The sequence below is a fragment of the Chiloscyllium plagiosum genome, unplaced genomic scaffold (assembly GCF_037043375.1).
Source record: "Chiloscyllium plagiosum isolate Xiang-an unplaced genomic scaffold, Cpla_swu_hap1 HiC_scaffold_14, whole genome shotgun sequence".
Taxonomy (NCBI): Eukaryota; Metazoa; Chordata; class Chondrichthyes; order Orectolobiformes; family Hemiscylliidae; genus Chiloscyllium; species Chiloscyllium plagiosum.
In genome coordinates, this window is record NW_028270152.1 from 76903564 (window position 1) to 76909711 (window position 6148).

Genomic DNA, 6148 nt, shown 5'->3' on the forward strand with positions numbered 1-6148 from the left:
TTGTATTCAACCTTTTTGTATTCTTGACCCTTGAGTTGTCCACTACTCCTGGCAGTGCACTTGAGGGGTTTTCAACTAAAGAGTGATGGTTTACTGTCAGTAAAAACAATGCTTGCTGAACATGTAAAATCATGGGGTTCCAGAAACGAGTCTTCAATAGTTTCTTCTGAGCTGTCTTTCAGGATCTTGGAACCAAATGTAATCAACTACAACTAACGTGTAGAATCTTTGGAAAGGGTTCAGATGAGATTTACTAGGATGTTGGCCTGGTATGGAGGGAAGGTTGAGGGACTTGAGGCTGTTTTCATTAGAGAGAAGGTTGAGAGGTGACATATAAGATAATCAGAGGGTTAGATAGGGTGGACAGGGAGAGCCTTTTTTCTCAGATAGTGATGGCTAACACAGGGGACATCGCTTTAAATTGAGGGGTGATAGATATAGGACAGATGTCAGAAGGTAGTTTCTTTACTCAGGGTAGCAGGAGCATGGAACCCACTTGCAACAGGAGTAGACCCACCAACGTTCGGGGCATTTAAGTGGTCGCTGGGTAAACATATGGATGAAAATGGAGTCGTGTAGGTTAAATAGGCTTCAGATTGGTTCTACAGGTCAGCACAACATCAAGGGCTGAAGGGCCTGTACTGCACTGTTATGTTCAATGTTCTATTTAATGGGGTGTCTCTTCAAGCAGTGAAACCTTGGAGGGATCATTGATAGTAAAGGTGTCTTTGTACAAAAGATCTTAAGTATACACTGGTCAAGCCCCAGACTACATTAAGGAACTGATATGCCTTTGCCACTTTGATCTTGTGGTGTAGGCCATTTCTTTCAGTTGGCCCAGCTCTCAGTATACTTAAGTAGTTTTAAATGGAGGAGTGTGGGTGGCTAGGAAAGGACAGGGGCTCAAATCCACCACAACAACAAATAAAGATTTTCCTTAGGATTGGCCAGATTTTCTAAGGCTGACGTTTTTTTTAGATTTCACCCCCCCCCCCATCACCTTCTATTGAAAGTTTTAATTTCCAGCTCATTCTCTTGCCCTTCCAAAAACAATCTTGAATCTAAGTTATGATCAGTCTGGCTCAGCTCCTTAGTCTGTCATAAATGTTCAGCATGGAAACAAACCCTTTAGTCCAACTGGTCCATGCTCCCCTCACCTTAAACTTATGCCCTCTAGTTCTGGATTTCCTCACCCCCAAGGAAAAGACCTTGTCTATTCACCCTATCCATGCCCCTCATAATTTTATAAACCTCCAAGATCACTGCTTAGCCTCTGTTCCAGGGAAAACAGTTGCAGCCTCTCCCTATAGCTCAAACCCTCCAATCCTGGCAACACCCTCGTAAATCATGTCTGAATCCTTTTCAAGTTTCACAACATTCTTTGTATAACAGGGAGATCAGAATTGTACAAAATATTCCAAAAATGGCCTAACCAATGTCCCTTACAGCTGCAACATGACCTCCCAACTCCTGCACTCAATCATTTAACCAATAAGGAAAACATACCAAACGTTGCCTTCGTTATCCTATCGACCTGTCAAGGAACTATGAATCTGTACTCCAATGTCTTTGTTCAGCAACGCTCCCCAGGACCTTACCATTAAATGTATAGGTTCTGCTTTGATTTGCCTTTCCAAAATGCAGCACCTCGCATTTACCACGGTGGTACACATGGAATAAGCTGCCTGCAGAAATGGGTACATTAACAACATTTAAAAGGCATTTAGACAAAAAAAATCCATTAGAAGGATATCGGCCAAGTGCAGGGAAATGAGGTTAGTGTTGACAGATGTTTTGGTTGGCATAGGCCAGTTTGGGGCCAAAAGGCCTCTGTGCTGTAGGACTCAATGACCCTAATTAAACTCTATCTGCCACTCCTCTGATCAAGACCTCATTGTACAGTGAGGTAACCTTCTGTCCACTGTACCTCCAATTTTGATTTCATCATAGAATCCCTACAGTGTGGAAACAGGCCATTTGACCCATGTCCATACTGATCCTCAGAGTAACCCACCCAGACCCATTCCCCTACCCTATTACTCTACATTTCGCCTAACCTACACATCCCTGAACACTATGGGCAGTTTTGGCAATTCACCTAACCTGCGTGTCTTTGGACCACGGGAGAAAACCCATGCAGACACGGAGAATGTGCAAACTCCACAGTCACCCAAGGCTGGAATCGAACCCTGGTCCCTGGTGCTGTGAGGCAGCAGTGCTAACCACTGTTCATGTGCAAACCTACCTACCATACCGATGTTCACATCAGAATCATATATAGATGACAAAAAGCAGTGGACCCAGCACCGATCCTGGTGGCACACCATTAGTTACAGGTCTCCAGTCTGAAAAACAACTTCTCCAGCACCCCATCTTTGAGCCAGTTCTGTATCTCAATGGCTAGTTCTCCCTGTATTCCACATGATCCAATCTTGCTAACCAATCTACCATGAGGAACCTTGTTGAACGCCTTGCTCAAGTCCATATTGATCACATCCACCAATCCAATTGTTACTACCTCAAACATTCAATCAAGTTAGTGAGACATGGTTTCCCACACACAGCCATGTTGACTATTCCTAGTCAGACCTTGCCTTTCCAAATACATGTCAATCCTGTCACTCAGGATTCCCTCCACTGATGCCAGGCTCACCAGTCCACTGTTCCTGGCTTGTCCTTGCCACTTTTCTTAAATATTGATAATATGTTAGCTAATCTCCAGTCTTCTGCCACCTCACTTGTGACTATCGATGATACAAATATCTCCGTAAGGAGCCCAGCAATCACTTCCTTAGCTTTCCAGAGTCTTCTCATGTACACCTGATCAGGTCCTGGGGATTTATACCACTTTATGCCTTTTAAGACACCCTCTGTAAAATGGACACTTTTTTCAAGATGTCACCATCTATTTCCCCACATTTTATATCTTCCTTGTTCTTTACAGTAAACAATGATGTAAAATACTCTTTTTGTCTCTCCCCCACCTCCTGCAATTCCATACCTAGACTGCCTTGCTGATCTTTGAGGGGCCCTATTCTCTCCTTTAGTTACCCTTTTGTCCTTAATGTATTTAAAATTCCCTTTCGATTCTCCTTAACCTTATTAGCCAAAGCTATCTCATGTCCTCTTTTTGCCCTCCTGAGTTCTTTAAGAATACTCTTAACTGCCTATATACTCTTCTAAGGACTCGCTCAGTCTCTGCTGTTTATACCTGACATATGTGTCCTTTTTCTTAACCAAAACTTCAACTTTCCTAGTCATCCAGCGTACCCTACACCTATCAGCTTTGTCTTACACCCTAACAGGAATATACTTTCTCTGGACTCCCATTATCTTATTTTTCAAGACTTCCTATTTTCCAGCCATCCCCTTACCTGCAAACATCCGCCCCAATCAACTTTTTGAAAGTCCTTATACCATCATAATTAGCCTTCCTCCAATTTAGACTTTAACTTTTAGAACTATCCTTTTCCATCACTATTTTAAAACTAATACAATTATGGTCGCTGGCCCCAAAGTGCTCCCTCATTGACACCTCGGTCACTTGCCCTGTCTTTTTCCCAAGAGTAGGTAAAGATTTGCACTTTCTCTAGCAGGTACATCCACATACAGGATTGGAATTTTCTTGTACACACATAACAAATTCCTCTCCATCTAAGCCCTTAATACTATGGCAGTCCCGGTCTATGTTTGGAAAGTTAAGTTCCTATATTCTCCCTTGAGAATCTCATCCTTTTTCCTTCCTATGTCATTAGTTCCAATGTGTACAACAATCTCCTGCTGGTCCCTCTCCTATCTGAGAATATGTTGCACTCTGAGATATCTTTGATCCTGGCACCAGGGAGGCAACACACCATTTTGATTTTTCACTGTCAGCTGCAGACACATCTGTCTGTGCCCCCCCTCCCCATCACAATCAATTACTTGGAACCTGACATACCTCTTGTTATATTACGACCAGAAACTCGGCTGATTGTGCTACGTTCCCAAGTCCGTCACCCTCTATGTTTTCCAAAACTGCATACTTGTTTGAGATGAGGTTAGCCACAGGAGAGCCCTGCAACAACCTGCCCTCCACTCCTACCTTGCCTGGAAGTAACCCATCTACCTGACTGTATCATAGTTTTTCTTCCTTCCTATAACCATCATCCATCAAACCCCCTAGCTCCTGTAAATTCCTCATTGCCTCTAACTGCTGATCCATGCGATCTGAAAGACACTTCCTGTAGACATAATCATCAGTAACATGGAAACTCTCCCTAATCTCCCACATACAAAAGGAAGAGCATATCACTCTACTAAAGGCCATCTTTGCACCTCAACAATTTACAGATTCAGAAAATAGCACCATCTTACTGCTCTAAAAAAAAACACTGCTCCAGGCTGACTTAGTACCTATGTTTTATATTTTCAAAATTCAATCGAGAGAAGATCTCAATAAAACATAATCAAAGAAGAACCCACTCTATTCACTCTTGTAGATTTACAGCAAGGTTACACTTAAACTATGCACTTAGCTGTCCCACACAGGTTCCTCCAAGGTCAGCTGTGAATTTTGCTGTTTATTCATTTTTCTTAGGTGTACTCTGATGTACAGAGATCCATGAACTCAAACAGCAAAGGCAGTAGCTGTGCAGATTCTCTGTTGTGTCAGACAGCAGGGTAGGTTTCTTTCTCTGACCATGTGGTCTCTATCTTTGTCTCTCTTCCACCTTTTTCAAGTTTGTTACTAAAATTAAGGCTAAGACACTTACTGTCAAATAGGGCCTTTCCCGTAATTGACTGAAAAAGTGGTCTTAGTTGAATTTTAAGAATGCAATAGTAGGGAAGGCTGGGGAAGTCGATGGCTGGGGACTCTTGCTAAACTTGCAAAAGCTGGGTTCCCAGCTAAAACTTGACTAGTAGCTGCAAACAAAACAAGCTTGCTAAAACAAACCAAACCCTGGACTGGAGGAATTGGCCAGTCCCCTTTCATTGTACACGTGTATTTAAAAAAAAAACACTGACAAACTTCTTCAAGTAGATAAACCCAGACATATCACAGTCTCTGCCTTTGCAACTCCCCTGAAAGAGAAACCAAGGACAAATGACCTTGTTAAAGGAACAGCATCATTACACTTTTCTCAAAATAGTGCTGACTCTCTTTGAGTTAAGATTTTTCAATATGTCCCGCCATTTCTTCTTCTTAAATGAAAGCTAGTATTTTCCGAACGGCATGCTTTTGGCTAACTGGTCTATTTGTTGGAGAATTATCTTGGAGTCCCTACCGTGTGGAAACAGACTATGCAGCCCAACTACGCCAACTTCCTCCAAAGGGCACCCCACCTAAACTCACCCCCAAACCCTTTGTCTGTAACCCTACATTTCCCAGGGTTAATCTACCTGACCTACATATCCCTGGATACTATGGGCAATTTTCCATGGCTAATCCACCTAACCTCCACAGCTTTGGACTGTGGGAGGAAACTGGAGCACCCAGAGGAAACCTACTCCAACACGGGGAGAACGTGCAAACTCCACACAGATGGATTGAGTGCAAGTCCCTGCCATTGAGAGGCAGCATTGCTAAGCAATGAGCCACTATGCTGCTATTGTGTTACACTAGCAATTTTCCATTCTGTTGGGACCCTCCGGAATTTAGAATGTTCCGGAATATTTTGATTAATGCCTCCATTGTATCTAGAGGCAACATGAAGGCAAAAAGGTTTTCCTTACATAGATATCGTGGTCAGCAATGTTTTTGCTAATAAGGTGCTGGAACCTGGTTCAATAATAACTTACAGCTTAGATTGAATAAATACCTACAGGGTGGGATTTGAATTGAATAAGAATCTGGAAGTAAATATCTACTAATAACAACAAACCAGTTGGATTCAGTAACGTCCTTTATGAAGGAAACTGTCAACTGTGCCTGGTCTACATGTGACTCCAGACCCACAGTGATGTGGTTAACTCTTAGCTGGGCAATTAGTGATGATAATCAATGCTGTCTAGTCAGCAATGCTAGCTGGAAATGAATTTTTAAAATAATAACATCCAACATCAATCTGTCTGGTCCAATACAATGACTCTGTTTGGGAAGGAAAGGTTCTGTAACGTGAATGATGAGTGCCATTAGAGTTAAAGTCTAAGGCGGCCAGTGGCACTG